General features: G+C 40.5%; 4 pseudogenes across 2 annotated transcripts; all 4 read left to right on the plus strand.

Moving 5' to 3' along the window:
* Positions 1–5535, plus strand: LOC146465553 (uncharacterized; annotated as a pseudogene).
* Positions 5536–8710: 3175 nt separating this feature from the next.
* On the plus strand, positions 8711–10461 carry LOC146465554 (uncharacterized; annotated as a pseudogene). Its single transcript, XR_014868339.1, has 4 exons — positions 8711–9029; positions 9142–9455; positions 9762–10110; positions 10212–10461. The product of XR_014868339.1 is annotated as an uncharacterized LOC146465554 (transcript).
* Positions 10462–12277: 1816 nt separating this feature from the next.
* LOC146465555 (uncharacterized) lies at positions 12278–14020 on the plus strand (annotated as a pseudogene). The gene is made up of 4 exons (XR_014868340.1): positions 12278–12471; positions 12836–12984; positions 13100–13288; positions 13553–14020. The product of XR_014868340.1 is annotated as an uncharacterized LOC146465555 (transcript).
* A 1185-nt stretch (positions 14021–15205) lies between these two features.
* Positions 15206–18420, plus strand: LOC146465556 (uncharacterized; annotated as a pseudogene).
* The last annotated feature ends 3110 nt before the right edge of the window (positions 18421–21530 follow it).

Genomic DNA, 21530 nt, shown 5'->3' on the forward strand with positions numbered 1-21530 from the left:
ATGGATTGGGAGGAGGATTCAGACGAAAGGTACGTGGAATGCTTTGCTTTTTATTTTCAGTTTTGCGGTCAGAATAAAAAAACCTTAAATATAAATGCCTAAAGCATCTAACCTCAAGTCCGTCGCCATTATAATATTGCTCCTCAGGCCTAGCTTTCTGAACTGTTTGTACCGGCACATAAAATACGTAATGTTTGATTTTCGATTTGGCTACTTTTAATCTTATGGTGTCAGTCTAACCAGACGTCTCGCAGTCATAACAGCTTAATAATTATCGCTTAATAATGATCCACACGTGTAGTGCTGTAAAAATACCTTGGGAACCAAACGGGTAGTCCGGATGTTTGCTTAGAATTTCGAATTTGTAGCTTTCGTCCCGCGGCGCATTTCAGTGAACACATTGGTACCTGTTAACATTTTGTTTCTCTTTATCTTAGTGTTGAAGGGATTTCATTATTGATGGAAGATTTAGAATCTCCTGCAAAGAAGGACTGCGGAAGCCATGGGAAAGGTGAGTTCCTCTCAATTAAAAATCTGTCAATTCGTGATATACATGGATATACGTATGCTTATTTGATTTATTTTCTGCATCATGTAATGTACAAGGCATAACGTGACAAACTGCACCTATTTTATAGAATTTGTCACTGCAAAAGTTACATGTTAATAAGCTTATGTACGTGGCAAATGTTTTTTGATTTTTGCTTTGCTTCATTGTTTTGGCGCGTAGACAGTCCGCTATGGTAGGTATCCGGTCAGTTCGTTCCATGGTCAGATCGTTCCAAGTCAGACCGTTCCACAGGAAAGTCAGATCGTTCCACAGAAAAGTCAGATTGTTCCACAATAAAGTCAGATCGTTCCACTAAGAAATGGTCAGATAAAAAATATTTCAATAGTTCATAGATCACTCCACGAATGTAAGTTCAGTTGGTCACGTAAACGATCAGAAAGATCAGACTGCTCACAGGATCGATACTACAAACATGACCGAATACTGCTCATACGATCGATCAAGGCGATGAACTGTTTACATGATAGATCGAGTCTAGGTTGTCACTCCACGAGTGTTATTCGAGTGAAAGTTCTGAGTACCGTTTATATGATTGATCAGAACGACGAGTAAGAGTATCTGCTTTGATTTCATCGCAATTATGATTTGTTCAAGAGTTCAAGATTCAACCAACCTTTACGCTTTCACTGCCATCAATCACTTCTGTGGACCTCTAACAAATCAACAACGTTTGGCTAATCGGGGTCGGGTTTGTGCACTGTGATTGGTGGATTTCGATCCAGTTTCCCGAATTAGCAGCTTACATTTATTTTTTTTCTCGCACCCTTACGGCCCCTACACAGTAAACCCACGTGCAATGTGGCGAACACTATAAAGTACAAATTGCACGTATGTTTATATTCGTTAGCACTAAAATACCGTATTTATTCAATAATGTTAATATGCGCCCACCCACTTCTCCCTCCCAACAGAAAACATTTCTGTAGTAGCCAGCGTGAACTAAGAAGAACGTCAGTCTAAATACAACCTCGCACGCTTTAAGCCCACGCGCCCACGCGTAATGTGTGAACTTAAACAAAACAACGTGTGAAGTATGTTAATTCGAGGCGAGAATTTTAATTCATTAATACTTCACTTCATGGCTATTGCTTGTTAGATAAAGGATTTATCCAATCCAATCGAGAGTTTTATTCGAAATGAAAATTTTGATCCTGGGGAAGCGTATAAAAGGGGCACTTTATTGAGGGTTATTCATATCAGCTTAATCAGCAACAACAACAAGTCAAAGTCAATCTGTTCATTCCGAGTTATTCCGTTATGTCAACGAAGTATATTTCTTGCAAACAGCCAGTCAGAGCCCGTCAAGAAGGTCTCCAGTGTGACGGTTGTCTCTGTTGGCAACACCGCAAGTATGGCACCGGAGTATGCTAGTCTGATTACCGCGATGCAGTCAAAAACAGTACTTCAATTGACTGGTGCTGTTCAACATGCGACTTTGCTGAGCCGATCCCTCTTGCTGAAAGCACTCCTTACGTTCAGTCTGTCGACATCGCATCCGACCTACCTGCAGCTGACCCTGTCAAAGATCCCGCTCTCGATGAATCATCCATTGTCAAACCACCCGCCGGAGAGACCTGTCCAGCTCAGCATTTGAAATCACCTTTAAGATCATCAGCGACTCCACTTCAAAAGGGAAAGCCAAACTGGTTGATAGCAGAGGTTACAGCTACGGCATTAAACGTTGTCGAGCCACCGCCACTGACTGGGTGTGCACCAGAAGACCCAAGGTAAATACAGTTTTTATTGGTGATAAATTATTTCATCAATTACTTGAATCCCATTACAAGGACTAATTGAATTTTTTTCTTTTTTTTTTTTTCAGGAGAACCCTTGCAAAGCAAGTGTGATAGAGCGCACAAATGGTGTTTTCCAGATCAGTTCCAACGCCCACAACCACCCTGCAGAAGTTGGAGCAGCATTAGCAGCCAATATCACGGTGAAAGTCAAAGCCAGAGCTGTCGCCAATACCTTCCGACCAGCGTCCGCTATCTTTGAAGAGGTACTATTAGAAGACTTGGAAGACGTCCCCTGCGCATGCTTACCACGGTCTGAGTACATAGCGAGAGTAGCCAACCGACACCGGCAGCGACTGAGGCCAAAGGACCCCACGGACCTAGACTTCGAATTAGACGAGGAGAATATTCCTGACGGGTTCCTGCGCAGAGACGTACGAGTACGCGATCATAGACATCTTCTCTTTGCAACCGACCAGCAACTTTTAGGTACGAGGTGGCCTCAACTATAAGCCTGGTGGTTTCTAGAGGTCACCTCGCCATACATTAACCACTCAATTAATTGTCAATATATTAGAAAGAAAGGCAAATAAACTTCAAACTTCAACTAGAGTACCTTGCCCAGGCCAAAGCGTGGTATATCGACGGGACCTTTAAGCAGTGCAGGCATCCGTTTAACTAGCTGCTGACCGTAAATGCCTTTGTCAGGAAGGACGACCATGCCAAACGAGTGCCCCTCTTGTTCGTGTTAATGTCCGGACGGAGAAAGAGTGATTATTGCAAGGTACTGAAACACCTTCTTGAGATCCTCCCTTCAGCCCCGGCAGTCCAGCAAATCACCTTAAACTTCGAGAAAGCAGTCTGGGCAGTCCTACGAAGCGTGATCCCGCATGCGATACTTTATTGCCATTGCTTATTGAAATATGGCATTCCACAGTTATCGTATGCGTTCACGAGAATGGTATTTGGCCCTTTCAAGGCCATTTAATACTGAGGAATATTAATATAACCCTTTTAAGACGAATTCTAAGTGAACCTGTTTTCAGCGGACAACCTGTAATAAGCGGACACTTGGAAGGGTCCAGAGGGTGTCCGCTTAACACAGGTTTGGCTGTATGTTCATTTTTTATCCGGTGTTGTACCACGTGTAATGAACGCGTAATATAAGAGTTCGTATGGACCTGAAATTCAGGCGAAATTAATCTCTGTTTTCGTTAGAAAAAGAAACAGAAATGAAACTTAAGTTTACGAAACCATACCTCTGTGGGTTTTCTTTGTTTCCATTTTCCCTTTAACTTCTGGGGGCAGTTTTAGGCAAATTCTGCTCAAAAGTCGATCATCGAAATGTCACGTATAATTTGACAAACTCTCATGTTACTCTTTGGTTACGCGCCTGCTTGACGCTTTCGAGATAAACTCTGTCGGCAAGATATGACAAGGATACAAACTACCGTTACATTTATCTGAGGAGGGTACTGATTTTTTTGAAGAATGTTAGATGTAAGCTACTCTATCCCATTGTATATCTTGTTAAAGCGGTATGACGGATTTTTTTTTTATTTGCTTGATTGAATCTTCATGTTGTTCTCATATGAAAATCGGAAAAATAAATTCGCTATCGATTTTTCTTCCCTTCGTTTGAGGCGGACAAATACGTAATTTTACTTCCGGTTGTGTACAAAACCGCGCAAGGTGGGAAACTGGGGATAGTGGACCTGTGACGTGAATGCAAGAACGCTGCTTTCGCGGGTTTTAGTGTTTTTGTTGTGCAAAGGAAGAAATCGTGGTGTTGCGGTGTGTTGTGTACGACTGTAGCAACAAGAAAGACGAGAAAAAGGGGATTCACATCCACCAAATTCCCTTCTACGGTGATACAAGATCGGAAGCCGTGAAAAGGAGACGAAAATGGATTTCATTCGTGAATGGAAGTCGACTGAAAACACTGGACCCCAAGCAAGTATTTGGTGGTGTGCTCGATGCATCGCAAAGATTTCACTCGCACGTATTCTTTCAACCAACAGTGCTATCAGGAGCGACTGAAGCGTGTTGAAATTGGTGTTTTGCCTGTTCCTCGATTTTATTGACCGAAGGTTGAGCAAGAATATTCAACTAGAGATCGTTGTTTGCATCGCCGTTCGGTAAGATTTATCTCACCTCCATAGTCGAATTAAAGGTCTTTATTACTACAAGAATAAAACTTTTCCAATGTTCTGTAAGTTTTCAACCAAGTTGAAATTGACATCACATTATCATTTATTATCTTCAAATCCAACACATTCTTCATTCTAAAAGTGAACCCATGAATCTCTACTCATCCTTTAAAGACTGTGTGAAGGCTGCTTCTTCACATATGCTATAAAAGTTCCATTGCAAATGACAAGCTGTACAGAAAAGAAAACAAAAAAAGAATTATGCAAAAATGAAGCTCTACCAACCGGCATGACATAATCACTACAATAGTAAGGGTAGCAAGAATAACAAAGGTGTAATAAACCACGCGCATAAAGTCAAACTTACACTTATGTGAGAATTAATATGTACTCTTATTCATACTGAACTTCCATGAGTTAAGGTTAATCGAAAGCAGAACATTTATAAACTTTGATCAAGTGCTCATAATTCAACTATGAGAGGTGAGAAATCTTATCGAACGGCGATGCAAACGACGATCTCTAGTTGAATATTCTTGCTCAACCTTTGGTCGATAAAATCGAGGAACGGGCAAAACACCAATTTCATCATGCTTCAGTCGCTCCTGATAGCACTGTTGGTTGAAAGAAAACGTGCGAGTGAAATCTTCTTTGCGATGCATCGAGGACACCGCCGAATACTTAGCTCGGGGTCAGTGTTTTCGACTTCCATTTACGAATTTATTTTTTCGATTTTCATACGAGAACAACATGAAGATTTGATCAAGCAAATAAAAAAAAATCTGTCATATAATTCTCTCTCCCTGGAAGTTGTAATGATGACAGCAACGACGGTTCATGGGGCGTTGATGTTGGCGACTCACCGCAAGGTGAGTGTTGCAACGAACACAATGATGACAGCAGTTCAGAAGAGCAGCAAGATCACAGAGTCAAATCTCAGAACGACCGTGGTTACAGAGAAAATGAGCATGTCTCACAACAGGAGTTATACAGCGAGAGTGATGGTTGTTCGGAGGGCCAGATGGATTCAAACAAAGAAGCCAATGTACCATCTAACGCCAAAAATCCCTTCAAGGGATAAGCGTCGTCTCTTTGCTTTGTTTCTCTATGATACTCTTTAAGGCCAGTTTTGGTCACTTTTGTGTGTATTGTTTTTGGATTGTGTCCAAAAGTACACATGAGTGACCACGAGTGAGAATACATCAAACAATTATACTGCCGTCATAATGACATCATTTGATCACAAAGTCACTATTTAACTACAAATAGACTGTTTCCGGAGACTTCAATAGGTAAATTTGATACTTAAGACGTTTCCGAGAGACAAGAGGGGAGTAGATGGGGAGGATGGGGGGGAGGCGGGGGGTAGAGGGGTGTGGGGTGAGGGTGGTCTAAATCTAACTCTTCCCGTTACCTTTAATTCCACCCACCCCAATTTTAAACAGGGTTTGTTATACCGAAACTGGGAAGACTGTTAGTTTTTATATCATCAGCCTAGTACCCCGATGTTTCCTTCCGATTACCCTACTTTTTTGACAGAATTGTTGACAGATTGACAAGTAGCCGGCCAATCGGAATTTCCATTTTGCTGAAATGGGTAATCTCTCCTAATTTTATGCCAGTAATTTGCATAATTTTAACTTTTCATGAGCCCTGCTTGGCTCTGAGGAACAAAGGACGACCGCTCACGGTCTAGGTTTTTTGAAAGCCAGTACGACAAATGATTAACCAGGGAAAGTTAATTTAGTTTATTTGTATATATACAGTTCCAGTTTTGTTACAGTTTGCAGAATCAAAACCAGTATAACAGTAGACAATTAATAACTCAAAAGAAGAATTGCTTGTGGATATAGTGATAGCAAGTGCTGGCTTTATGTTGTGCAACATTTGTTGGTTCAACAAAGTTAGAAGGTTTAATGCCCAAGTTATGTGACCTTTGACCAACTTTTTCGTCGAATGAATGTTTTGATTTCAATATTACATTTTTGCACATATGTAACAAATTCGTATCATTTAGTCGATCCAAGCAAATACTCGCATGCTCTGCAGTGTCAGGTGTTAGATCTTACGAGTCTCAAAAAAGGAATACAATAAACAAATGCCACAGTTTGGATTACTTTTATGTGTTTGTTGAACATCGCTCAACTCAATAATGTTGACGTTCTCACAGCATAAAGCAGGATTAGTTTCTTTGGTTCGTGGATCGCAGATCCCCATAGCTTGCCCCATGAAATAATAAAACGTACATCATCGATCCATACAAAATAGAACTTACCCCCCACCCACGTAATAGACTTGCCGATGAGTCAGGGGTACACAAATATTCCAGGAAATACAAGCAACGCACAAAACACTGGGATGCTGTTGGACTGAAGGAAGACAAGGACTATTCGTACATTCCTATGTTTATGGCTAAAATTTTCAAGATGCGTAAGAATGATTCTGGGTACATGCAAGATTTCATGGAAATGTCACTCAATGATCCCAAGCGAATTGCACCCACTATTGGACCTACAATTCCCTTGTCCACCAGTGAACTTGTGTAAAGGCATAGGAGTCGGTTTTTGTCAAGGCCTCAATCAAATTGACCACGCAGTCTAATTGACCGCGCAATAACCTCAAAAAGAGACTGAACCTTAGTCCTGGTTGTGACGTCATAACCAGGACTGCCAAATCTTCTGGCAATGTCAAATTGATAAGCTTGGTCCGAAACGTGTGTTGTTGCTGGGTGTTCAAACCGTATTATGGCGACGATCGAAAAGAAGCTAAAGCCAGAAGGAAGAAGTGGGTTGACTTCATAAAGTTAAGGCGCGGCAAAATGGAGCCAAGTGCTTCATCCGAAATTTTGCTCATGTCACTTCTCTCCTGAGGATTTCATCAAGCGACTTTCATTTGGCAATGTTAAATACCAGCGGAAAAATGTAAAAGATGAACTTGGCATTCTTCCTGTTCCCAAATTTCACCGCAATACGTGGGGAGAAGAAGAGGAGTTGTCACATCAAAGCCGCTACCAGGTTAGCCTCCCACGCAGTCGTTTTGAGGGGAATCGTATTTCCTCCTCCCCACAAACGCCTGCTTACCCAAGCGCCACATTCCTTTCCCATTGTTTACTCCCCAAGCACCCTAGCCAATCACCATTGAGGCATTGTTTAATGACATCAAATCAAATTTCTGGTTTTTGGTTACAATGGTCGCTTCCGTTTCCTGCGAGCTTTGTACAGTGTCTACAGTCGCTGTTAGCGTCTTGAGAGATGCGGGAGTTAAGTTGGAATATATATATTTTTTCACTTCTGGAATGGCTGGTCATGGTTAAAACACCAAAACAAATATCGAATGTGAATACAAGCGCTTCTTGTGCGACGTTTTGACACTGCTGGGAGAGTCAAAATCTTCGGGAAAGTGCCGAATCGATCTTCCCCGCCTGATCGAGTTGACAATCGGTGAAGATATCGCCTCTTACGGGTGCGGAAACTCTGGAGCAGATTTGTTTGTTTGTACGAAGTGCTACGACAGACTAACTAGATTCGAGAAAGCAAAGAAGAATGTAGAAGGTATCAAGGGGAGATCTGCAGTATTTATCAGTCCACGAAAGACTATTAAACGGAAAGTTAAACGACAAAGAGCCGTTCAACTTGTGGTCCTTGTGGAAAATGTCGCACATGCCCCCGAACAAATTACAACAACAAAGCGAGTTTCAACTGCAAAATCTTTAAAGTTTACCGACATATCGGGTAATATTTCGGTTTCTTCCACACCGACAAGGTCGACAAGATTGAAGGCAAAGCTTGATAAATATTAAAGCGACTTTGCGTAACCAGTAGGCAAATTGACGAAAATACCGCTATTTCCCGTCACGAATTTTTTTATTGCAGTCAGTTGACAGGCATTTACGCGAGAAATTTTGAACGTAGGGCACACGGTGCTAAAAGCTCACGTAAGCTCGGTCAAGTTCTTTCTCCGTTGTGATGTTTTTCACTGTTCCCGCGAGAGGCGTTCTGAGGTCAAGGTCAACCTTCCAAATTTTAGAAGGTTCACTGTGATTGGCTTAGCGGCGGAAAGGAATGTGGCGCTTGGGTAAGCAGGCGTTTGTGGGGAGGAAGTAATACGATTCCCCTAAAAACGACTGCGTGGGAGGCTACTACCAGGTTAGCAATTATAATTTTTGTTTATGCGAGAAATCATCGATTGCGTTACGACACTCTCTTTGATTTGTCATCACGTACTCACAAACTATCTATGTTTATTCGCTTTACATTTCGTTGCACTTCTGTAGATTTTGAAGGAAGCGATGGTGTTGATATCGACCAATTCTACATGTACTGAAGATCTCAAGGGATTTTCGTGCACTCAAACTGCCCCCAGTGAAGAACCCAAAGTTGTTGATCATGATCCAACAATAGACGTCAAAATGCTCAAAGAACCGATGGAACTTGCACTTAACGAAGAACCCGTTGTGATATCCAGTGATGCTACAACTCAAACTAAGGGATGTGTTGATTGCACCAGATTGAAGGGCGACATCCGTCAGTTGGGGAACAAAATTATCACTCTCAAGGACAAATATGCTGCTATGCTGCTGCAATGAAGAAACTAGTTAACGTTTCCACCGGTGAAGTTTAATATATGTAATAAACTCAGGCTCACTTCCCCCTCCCCCTCCAAAAGTCCATAAAAAGACTGATGTGAGAAAATGTTTCTTTTTGCTTGACAAAGGTATTCAATGTGATGGTAATGAGATGCCTGTAGCAGAGAAGCAGCCCACTCTCAACAATGATCAGCAGCCCACTAATGTAGGAGTGAAACTGCAGTTGATGACATCCAGTACTGTGCTGACGAAGATGCTGGTGACGATGCATGCGAGTTTGATGTCATAGAAGAAGAGCCTGAATATGATCAGGACACCTGGCAGGATGGCAACTACCAGCCAAACACAGAGAGCGAGGACTCTGGGTCAGAGTCAGAGACAGACGATGAAGACAACACTCACGCCAAACTTCCAAGGTAACAATAGTAGATATAGGTTTCAGTATTGTAGTAAAAGGATTTGAACCCAGGAGTATCAGAAGTTTGTTGAGTGTGATCGTCTGAGTGAGTGTAAATCTGAAACATAGCTAACCCGACAAATAACTCTACAAAATTGACTCTGTCACCAACAAAAGTTATTTTTAGAATCACCGGTACACTCACCCGACTAGATGATTACACTCAACAAATTATTAATTTCTTCAAATCATTATGCTCTTGCCATTATTGGAAGACTATGAAAGGAATATGTGTTTGACATTATGCTGTTTGCTTGTTTTTAAGGTTACAGGATGATAATCTCTGCACCGAACCAAAGCATATAGTCTTCCTATCTAAGCTCCTCCTACTTTTCCAGTTTTGCCATTCCTGTAAGCCTGATAATCCAATGGTTGAAACAAGAGAAGTAGAAACTATGGTGGTTGTTACCACTACGTGCCAGAATCCAGTGTCCACAGAAAGAGAAGGTGTGGGTCAGCCAGCCATACATGCCTGGTACTAAAATTCCACATGGGAATCTTCTTCTTTGCTTTTTCATCCTGATGGCAGGTGGTTCTGCCAGAAAAGTTAACCAGATCTTTGGTCACATGGGCTTGGCTTGTATTTGCCTATCCACTTTCTTTCAACACCAGCGTGTAAGTAATATCCAGTTATTATTATTAGAATCAGAATCAGAATGCTGAAGGGGTGTAGCTTGCACCTTGCTGAACTGTCCTTATTTTTCTTGCAAACTTACGACAAACTTTTTCCAGCCATATATCTCCACTGGAAAAAGTATCTAGCAACAGTCTTGGAGAAACTAAAGGCCATGGGAAAGTCCCTCATTATGTCTGGAGATGGGAGACATGACAGTATGGGCCACAGTGCCAAATTTGGCGCATACACCATATTTTGCTGTTCTTTACCACTGGTCATACATTTTGCAGACCAGCCTGTATTTGGTTCTGACTTTGTAATTCCAATATATTGTCTTTATATCTTTTAGAAGTGGTTCTCACCAAAATAGGCAAGCTTAAAGGTTGTGAAAAAAACGTTTAAGTCATTCTTGAGCCACATTGTGAATAAACATGAGAACTTAGATAATCCACTCTACAATAAATGACATCATCAAGAGAGCATTCCTCCTAGGAAGTGGTTTCTACCTAATAAGGCATTTGTTTTTATTTATTTATTTATTTATTTATTTAATTATTTATAGTTTAGGGAATAGTAAATGCAGTCACTGAGTACACTGTGTAGCCTGGGTAATTTGCCTCCAAAATGCACGTGTGACATGCGACACTGTAGAGATGGAAAGGCTATGTGACGATAATACATTCTTTTGCAGTACTCCAAACAGTGAATTAAGAACACGCAAAAGCCATGCTTTTAAGTATAGAATGCCAAATGTTTCTAAGGACGTCTTTAAGTTTTCCTTTTTCCTAGAACAATAACCGAGTGGAATTCACTGCTCGCTGACTTAGTAAATTGAAAGTCATTATCTGATTTTAAGTTAAATTTAGGAAAGCACGTGAAATAAGTGAAGTAAATTATAGTAAATTATAATTTTGAATTATCATCTATTTTTTGTTATTTGACATATTTACTTTTATTCAACTTATACATACATACATACATACATACATACATACATACATACATACATACATACATACATACATACATACATACATACATACATACATACATACATACATACAGGAGCTATCCCATCAGACAACAACTTCATTGTAAATCTAAGATCGTTATATATTTGATCACTTGTAACAAATGTAATGTCCAGTATGTCGGTTCTACAACCAACGAGTTTAAAGGTAGATTTCGGAAACACAAGTCAGCCATGAGCACAAAGAAGACCACTTGTGAAGTTGCGATACACTTTAACAAAGAAACTCATGTTCTGTCTGATTTCGGTTTCGTTATCATCGAACAAATTTGCAATTTCAGTGATCACAATAGCCTCGACAACCGCCTGCTTACAAGAGAAGCTTTTTGGAGTGCTCAACTTTGTACCCTTCAACCTCACGGGTTGAATAAAAGATCAGAGTTCAACTCTAGGAATAGAATTAGATACAATTAACACCTTGTTTTTATCACCCACAAGCGTTCTTCCTTTTAACTTGATGACAAAGATTTTTAGCTTTTCTAGATATTTCTTTGAAATAATCGTTCAAAGGCTCAATCAGGGATTTTGTTACAAGGCTGAGAGTAGACCACACAATGCTGGAATTCAGGGGGTGATAATAAGGATTTTGTTATTAACCATTCAAAGGCCTTTCTTTTCGGATCCTGTTATGCCCATTTGCATTGTGAGTTCGAAAGTGCCTTGTTCAAAGGCTTTGATTTGGGATTTTGTTACGACATTATATATATATTTTTTTGCTTCATTATTTCTTCTTCTTTTTATTATGTAATACCCTAGAGGCGTAGTGCCTATTTCTTACACTATTAATTTTATTGTTTTTCTTACACTATTAATTTTATTGTTATTTCAATCGTATTCAAATTTTTACCCTATATAACACTTATTCATAGAGATTTTTTTATTCCAAGAATTTTTAATCTCAACACACACAACTGAAGAAGCCTGAATAGGCGAAACGTCAAATAAAGTGTGTTGACCACGACACTACCTACCTACCTACCTACCTACCTACCTACCTACCTACCTACCTACCTACCTACCTACATACATACATACATACATATATATTTTATTTTAGCTTTTATTACCGTTGATGCGATGTCTTACAAGATTTTATCAACTTAAAAATGTAGATGTAGAGGTACTCAAGTTGGTGATGTTGCTAAATTACTTTTTCAGATTCAGTGGTGTACGAGAAAATGTTGCAGCCCCAACTGACAACAGGCTAGTTAAAGGCATCAAACAGACCTCTCCAATTGCCCAGACAAGCTGCCTTGAGGGCTTTCATTCAGTACTGAACCATTTCTGCCCCAAGATGATATCCTTTTCATTTTTTGGAATGTTATGCAGGTTAGTTTATGCAAGGAGTTTCAAAAAAATTCTAATACTTGACATGAAAAGGTGGTCAGCGATAATATTAATATTATAGGTGAGATTTCCTGCGGTTCGTTCAATTCGCCCACAAAGCAACAGGTTTGTTATACAATGGGCACATAGATTGCTCAAAGGTTAGGGTTAGTTGGAAATTTTTGTTTTGAATAATAATAAGCAACAGCAGCACTTAATTTTAGTTTGAATGCAACATTCTCTTCAATGACACCATAACATCCCTGGACGGTCACCAGACTAAGATAGCCCAGATGATTGATACTTGACTGATTTATATTATATACATTATTTTGCTGTCTTTTTTTTCTTCTTTTGGATCCTCTAGGCATATTCTTGCAGCCCTGCATTTCAACTACAATCTTGTCCGAGATGTTAAAAAGAAATTAGCTGGTTCAAGCCAAGTGAAACTCATTTACCCAAAGTTTACGAATGGATTAGCCTCCGTGAGAGATGTCAGGATTGAACCAAATTATGGTAACTGGGCTTTGTCCTTCAAAAATCTGACTGTTCTGGCTCTGTTTCACTAACAGAAACACAAACTAAAAAGCACATATATTTCTGTTCACTATATTTCCTAGCCTATGTTGAGAAGTACATCAGACCTTCCTACAAGCCTCCAACACATCCAATTGTTTGGGCGATACTGTTAAAGAGCTCAAAGAAATAACACCTCTTCCCACGAACACCATGCTTGAGAAGGAATCAAGACAGACTGCACTGGATAAGAGGTAGAAAGGAAAAGAAATGGTTGTCAAAAATATCCCCCCAACTACACCATGTGAGTAATAACCTCCATTTCCAATTGTTGTGTTCACAACCAAGAAAATTATGATTTGGTGGTCTCTATACATTATGACACTTGATAGCATGGTAGAGGTCCTGCCTATTGTTTAGGTCAAAACTACCTGCATGAATACCACCATATTGGAGTGGAGGGGGAAGGGACCGGAACTACAAGGTACAGGAAATGGGAAAGGCAGACCCCCCAACCCCCCTCCCCACTACAGACCTAACCAGCATTGTTTTACCTTTTTTCTTTCAGTGGCTGAGGTTTTGGAAATGGAGGCTCTGGGTGTAACCAATGCCATGTCATCAAGGAAGAGAAAAAGACACTGTCAGACCTGTAAAAGGCTAATGAAAGGACAAGGAGTTTAAAGACTGTCCCAGGAGTAGGGATAATAGACAGCCATAAAACTGTTATTTAATGCAAGGCTTTTGAAACTTAGGCCTGCTTGTTATTCAACCAGAGCCCAACAAAATTTAAAGGCTGAAATAGAGAAGAAAATACCACATGGGCTGCAATATTCGCACTACGCTTTGAACGTGAGAGAAACTGGAATGAAACTGTGTCTGTTGGCAGTGGAAATCATTGGACATATTTCGTCTTTAATTCCTCTCTGAACTATATTATGGAGATTGTTTAGGCTGGAATTTGCCAAATAACCTTTCTACTGTGATGAAACCATTTTTTGAAACTCTTTCTTATGTGAATGGGAAGCTGTACACGAAGCCTCGTTACTTATCCTCTTTGGGCCCACGTGGACTCTTAAGGCCGACATTAATGCACCACGCCAGTAATCTTGGTTCACATAACAAGTGCAATAACAGATGTTTTCAGGGGTTTCCCCTGCAAACTTGTGGAAACGCTTGTGGCCTTTGTCCAATTTTCATGGCAGCTTTTGCTCGCAAACATGAAAACGCGTGGAAGTATACTTTGGAACAAACTGACTATGAACTCTGTAAAAGAATTAAACACATTTCAACTAAATCAAGTTTGCTAAGGGTAGTACTAATGAGTTGGCTTGTACAGGATGAGGTGAGCCTCTGTTATTTGGATCCAACAATTACCTTGTTCCCAAAGTGGAGCAATGTGGAGGAACCACTTGTTAAAGACAGCCCTCTGAGTCGTTCAAGTACTAGCAACACGAATCCTACAGGAAAGAATCGTAAAGACTTTACATGTGCTGAGAAAATTGATCCGTTCAAGAGACTGCCTTCCGACTCTGGAGTCCTTGCACAGAACGTATTAACTGACAACACAATTCCTGGAAAGCACCTGTCTTTTGACACCAGTGTTCTTACAGAAAGCCTACCTGCCCAGGGCAGAAGTCCCGAAAAACACCTTCTGACCGACGCGCAAATTCCTGACAAAAAGCCACCTACCCACAGCAAAATCCCTGCACAGCTGTCTACCAGCCCTGGTGTTCCTGAGGAAAGTATACCTAACCACAACAACATCCTGGAAATAGCTTGCCCACCGACGCCAAAGTTGGTGAAGAAAACCTTTCCCATCATAGCAAAAATTGTGCAAAGAACTTGTACGCTGATGCTAACATTCCCAAAGAGGGCCTGCCAGCTGATAGCCGGGTAACCCTGGGTGTCCAATTGTTTCTGCATGCAGTTGTCGTACAGAGAACATTTCAGCGTACCTTGACGAGGTAATGGCTCCATTTGTCAGAAACCTTCCTACTTATATCAAGGATACCAACCACGCTCTTCTTGTTTTTGATTTATTCAGTTTTGATGATATGGACGCTCGTTCTCATTTTCTGTCCACCATGGACATTAAGTCCCTATATACTGTCATCCCTAATGATGGTGGACTTGAAGCTCTCGCTCATTTCCTGGACCAACGGACCAACAAGGAACCACCAACGCACACACTGACCCATCTGGCTGAGCTTGTGCTGACTCTCAACGCATTCTCTTTTAATGGCCAACACTATCGTCAGACTGGTCGAGTGGCCATGGGTACCAAGATGGGTCCAATCTATGCTTGTCTATTTGTCGGGTTCGTCGAAGAACAGATCTATGCAAACTACACTGGCTTTCTTCCCCAGTTACACAAGCGCTACATTGATGACGTAGTTGGGGTTGCTCAGTGCAATCGCCTGGAGTTGGAGCAGTTCATCAATTACGTCTGTAATTTTCATCCAGCTCTCCAGTTCACATTTACCATTACTGAACTGGAGCTGCCGTTCCTTGACATCAAGTTGTCTATTAACGGCAGCGGGATACAAACGTCGGTATACTACAACAAGACTGACACACATAACTATCTCCACCACACATCATTCCACCCACAACAGTGCAAACAGGCAATCCCTTACAGCCAGTTTCTCCGTCTCCGACGGTTCTGTTCTAATGACGACGACTTCAATAACAAAGCGGAGGAAATGAGAAGCTTTTTCTCAAAACAGGGCTATCCGGAGCAGCGCCTGAACGACGATCTACAGAGGCTTGCAACCATCTCGCGGGACACAGCTCTAAACCCAACACGCCTTGGCGAAACTACTGACAGCAGAGTGCCTCTCGTATTGACCTACCATCCTTTCAACACTGGAATCAAAAAGATCTTGTTGGACAATTTTAACATCTTGTGAACAGATCCTGAAACATGTGGAATCTTCCCTGAGCCGCCCCTCATCTCATATCGTCGTGACAGAAATCTCAGAGATATTCTCATGCATTCCACTGATGGCCCTACAACGCCATCTGCTACTGGATCCATTCCCTGCCGTCGTCCCCATTGTCAGACATGCCAGTACATAACATCTCAGACTGTTCTTCATGGACCCAAAAGTGCACACACCATCCGCGACTGTTTCAACTGTTAGTCTGAGAATGTTGTGTACTGTATCACTTGCCGCCGTTGTACCAGCATGTACATCAGAGAGACTGGAAGGCGCATACGGGAATGCTTCAGTGAGCACCTGCGCAGTATTCGCAATCGAACCCCTGGGCTTCCCGTAGCTGAACACTTTAACTCCACCTTCCCACTCGATAGACGATGTCATGGTCTGCGGCGTCAAGCAGTGCACGGGGAACAACCTCCATCGAAAGCGGCAGGAAATGAAGCTTTTCTTCACGCTTGGCACACTTAGGCCAAGCGGACTTAACATTAATTTTAATTTCTTTTCATTTCTTTTAGTTTCTTGTATTTATTTTTATATTTATTTTTATTTCTTCTTCTTGCGCGCGTATTCCACATGCGCGCGCAAGTGCTTTACAGTTACGGTTTAAATGTAATTTATGAGGATTCTTTTACGTGCGCACTACGTTAATGGTTAGGTTTTTTGTATGGTGCAACGTGCCTTTTTCGGTACACTGATGAAGGGCTCAGCCCGAAACGTTTGTACTAATGTACTCAGTTGACACTTTATTAACGTTTATTTTCATATATTTTATACTTGAGTGTCACGCATCTACAGAGTTTCTACTCTTTTACTATTTATTCAGGAGATGCGCCTGCCTAACCACAGCAAAAAAAAATGCTGGCTGACAGCACTATTCCTTCCCAGCACGGCGTGCCCACCCACAGAAAAATCCCTAAAAATAATGCAGGAAGCAACTGTGCGAAGCACAACTTTCAACTTCGGGTTCAAAATTGCCCTTTCCTGACGTATCCAAGGAGTTCTACAGATGTGACGGAAGGCGTTGGACAAAGCACGGAGTACGAAATAAGGCCCACGATGAAGCACCACCACAAACCACTCAGGATGGAATGAGCAGGCTACAGAGAGGGAACGTAACTGGTTCCATGCGCAAAAACATTGAACACTTGCAGGAGCAACTGAAAAATGGAAGAAACATGCACAAAAAAGCTATTAAACACGGAGTGATTAAGGTGGCTGTTCAGCTTGAAGAATCCGTGATAATGTCGACTCGAGAAGCAGCCTCATTGTATATAGCTGAAAGAAACAGTCTCTTAAACATCAAGGAGGATAACTCGAGTTACAGGGCTATTGATACTTATCAACTTTTGTGCAACTATTTAAATGTAGCCCAGCTGTACATTTTTGGTTTTGCCTATTTGGTTGATGCTCATAACAGAGACCTAAATCAGATAAGTCACGGCATTTTCTCTTTAATTTCTCGAGTTCAGACTAAGATAAACACTGAGAAAGCTTTAGAAACACTGGTATCTTCATATCAAATTGTTCAAAAACTGCTTACGCTGCGCGAAAAGCCAAATATTTGGGCCCGAATTCGCTCTAATCGGGATGGGCGCACACCACGTATATTGCAATGTTCTGACATATTCAATTATGGCTGTCTTGAATACACCTGGAATATTCTATTAAAATCCGGCCTGTTTTTCTGTATTCAAATTGAACACTCAAAGTGTTCGATATATCATACGGGCCACGTTTTGGTAGATTAATGTTACATAGATGTTCTTTAAAGATATAGTGATCATTTATGACTCGAACATTTTCGAATCCTCTCAGTTGTTCGAGAGTTTGCGACTGGAACACGAGATCCACAACGCCACTTCTGACTTGAATGTCTTCGAATACTAAAGGATACGTCGAGTATGCTCTAAAATTCGAGAATCGCATGTTAAGAATACGAAAGTTAGGTCCCATTAATTATTTTTCACAGCCAAAAATGTCTTGTGTCATCAAGAATGGGTTTTATCTAGTAATATACACTACCGCGTAGTACAGCCAGACAACATGCTACGTGTTCCGAAGCGTGCGACTGGAACACAAGGGTCATGCAAAGTATGAAACATGTTTATGTTTGAATTGACACATACGTTAGGTTTTAACAGTATTGTAAACGACATACTTCAAGTGTCCTGTGGTGTTCGACTGGAACACAAGACTCATGCGAAGTATGAAACGTGTTCATGATCGAATACTGAAGCCTATGTGAATTACTGAGGACCCACACCAAAGCTTGTATATCCTCAAACTGTGTTTAAACTGCCGAGTGGAACACACTTTTTAATTCCTTTATTGATTTCTTGGATTCCTGACAAAACCCACCCAAAAGAAAAAAAATTACCAGGACAATATGCATGTTATCCCAACAAAAAGTAAAGAACTGCCATGATGACATCTTCATTTCATTTCAAACAATACTTTATTTATAAATAAAAAAACCTTGTATTGTTACTTGTTCTAGTATGTTTATTTTTATCGAACTATGGAAGAATTTACATTAAAAAGATCCTATGTTAAATGAAAAAGTGTAAGTAATGGCTCATATACCATAGCCGCTAAGCCAATCAAATCGCTGGAATTGCATTATACAATGATACAGTTTTTAATAAATATATATTTCTTGTAGGTATTCAGCTGATGAGCAGATTTCTTCGGGATATTGAGTTACGTATGATGGACTTCCCTGGTGAACATAAACAATTCCAGTGTTTACTTTCTACTACTGCTACTCAAAATGGCACTCTTGGAGAAATGCTGAATGAAGAACAGAGTGAGACAATTGTTCCTTTGCCACCAGTCAAGAGGATTGCTTTAAATGATGATGATCATTCCAAACTTACAGAAATGAATAAAACTTTGCTTCCCAACTGTGAGTAGTTTCTACTCAAAGACTCTGTGACAGCTTTTCGAGAGTTAAAATCAGTGGTGCAATATACAGATGTTCAAGGAACTATGGTCTTTTAGCTAAATGGGGAGTGTAGACCAGGAAGAGTTTGCAGATTCCTTACCCATGATGTGGTTGTAAAGCAAGGCCGAGGCAAAAGGCAGAAACTTACTTTTGCGCTCACTGAGGTTCAAGACCCATCCCGAAAGGAACTGGTTTCTAGACCCCCTTGAAGTATGGTGTACAGATTTTGAAAGTCATTCTGAAATGTTTTTCATTCCAGCTCAAAGAATTCACAGTCAATGTTTGACAGTTCAGCACAAAGTTAAATTTAATTATGGAAGAGAAAAGGTTGTTGTTACCATTCTATTGATTTATCTCATGAATTTAAAACAGGCTTAATCTTCTTGACAAATTCAGGAACTTAATGTATTGCAGTCAAAAATTGAGTGGGGCAAATCCTGAAAGGAACTGAAACTATAATTATTGGGAGAATATCGCAAAAAGCTAAGATTAAGACTTTTCTTTTCAGTTTTGTCTATTAAAAATCTTAACCGGCTGCGGGTCATATAGCCACAGCGAAATAAGACAGGTTCATATACAGCTTATAAGCTTTTATTTACGCTAGCATTAAAAAGTTGCGTAAATTCATTTGCATTTGTCAGCGTTACGCCAAGAGGTAAAAAGTTTATTACAGCCTAACAGCATCTTTACAGCACTTAATTAACCATTTCAGACGAGATGGGTAACACAAAGAGAAATTGCTTTGTGGTCAGGGGCACCCGATGTCACGTCCCTGCGTCCCACATCTCTGCATGCACCCCCATCCCTGAGTCCCCGTCCCACTTTTAGGCACAGCCGCCCAAAAAGGTTCGCAATGGGGAAATCATGATCATAGCCACTTACATTTTCGGAAAGGTCAAAGTCGATCTACACTAATTTAAAATTAAAATATTGAAAGGCACTAAACATTAAAACTATTGAAATAAACTAAAAGTTTTCCTAAATAAAAATGTTTTACATGTAAGTTGTTTTTTAAAAATGGCGAGGCTACTACTTGTTCTTATGGTTAGTGGCAGTGAGTTTCATAAAACAGGTGCAGCATGAGCAAAGGCCCAATCCCCAAGTTAAGAGCAGTTGGCTTTTGGAACGAACAGAAGAGATTGTGTAGACGAGCGAAAAGCATAATTAGTAGCTGGTTTCAGGGACAAAAGATCTTTAATGTAGGGAGGACTTTGGTTGCGTAAACACTTGTAGATGACTTGTAGACAAGGAGGAGCAATTTAAACTGACCTCTGAATGTTACTGGGAGCCAATGTAGGTCGATAAGTGCGGGTGTGATATGATCAAATTTCACAATCATCAGACGATAAAATACTCCTCATTAGTATGCGGTGTTTTTCTCATATGCTAATTTCCAAATGTCACAAAAGCTTAATTGTCATGAACTGTATTGACACACTTTTCCAGAAATATTTTTGAAGCTGTTCAAAAAGCTCACAGCACGTGTTTTATCAGGTCTAAAACCACTCGGCTGCGCCTCATCCTTATAAACTTGATAAACACTCCTGCTCGTTTTTAAACATTACATAAAAATTAAAGAAGAGCGAAGGGTGGGTTTTTTTATGGTTCCTGTTTATGCTGTCTATACAGCCGGCCTTCCTTCCCTACTTTTTTTAACAGTGTATGGGGTAAAATATTTTTTTTTATTTCTATGAAAAAAAATTGACTTTTAGTTACCATGCAAAACGAAGCTTGGTTTTACGTTTTTTCATGACTGCAGTGAATTTTGTTAAAGAATAATATGGTGTTTTGGCATCACTAAATTCCCCAAGCTATTTGTATGAGTCTTGTTCCCCTTGCAGAGGGAATGAATAAATGTCATTTTGACTATCATTCATGTTTAACTTTACTTTACAATCAAGTTGACCACGCAATTGAAGATTGGTAACTAGTGATGTCACAACCGGAACCATTTGTATTGACAACCGGACAGCCAACAGTGTTTACACCGATTAGACTGCTTTCATCAAACTTTCAACAAGGGCTATTCAACTCCTACATGGAAAACACAAATGACAGGGAGTTTTTATCGGAAGACGACAAAGAATGGTCTTCATCAGAGTCAAGTGATACTCACGACGAGATAGAGTTTGGAAAACTTGAATCTACTATCGCCACTGTCGATGACGATCCAGAAGGGCTGTACGCTGAAGAACCATTAGCAAGTGCCGAATGGCTAGAAGGACATAACAAGGAACTACGGCGAATCGAGGAGAGGAAGCAGGCAATGCAAAATCGACCTGGTACATATAAAATATAAATATAAGTAAATATAAATAGGTAAATATAAGCCAGCCGCCATATTGCATTGCAGACTTATGGAAGACAGGCTTGTTTATTTGTTTGCATTTTGGTTTATTTTATTGTTGGTGCTTTGTACAACGAAAATAGTTGTAAAGTAGGTTACGTTTATTTATTTTTTTAGGGGCAAAAGCGGCAACTGCTCTGTTGAGCTGTTACAGAACTGGAAGCGTCAATGTTGTGATGAATTGAGGGATGCAAAAAATCCCTCAACAATGAGTTAGTTCTATGTGAAGTTACCAATACACCGAATTGTATCATTAATCACCCCGGCTTCGATCCAGTGTCTAAATAGGTGGTCGTTATGATCTGTGGCTGCC

Source organism: Pavona decussata, unplaced genomic scaffold (assembly GCF_977016875.1).
Source record: "Pavona decussata unplaced genomic scaffold, jaPavDecu1.1 SCAFFOLD_156, whole genome shotgun sequence".
Lineage (NCBI taxonomy): Eukaryota > Metazoa > Cnidaria > Anthozoa > Scleractinia > Agariciidae > Pavona > Pavona decussata.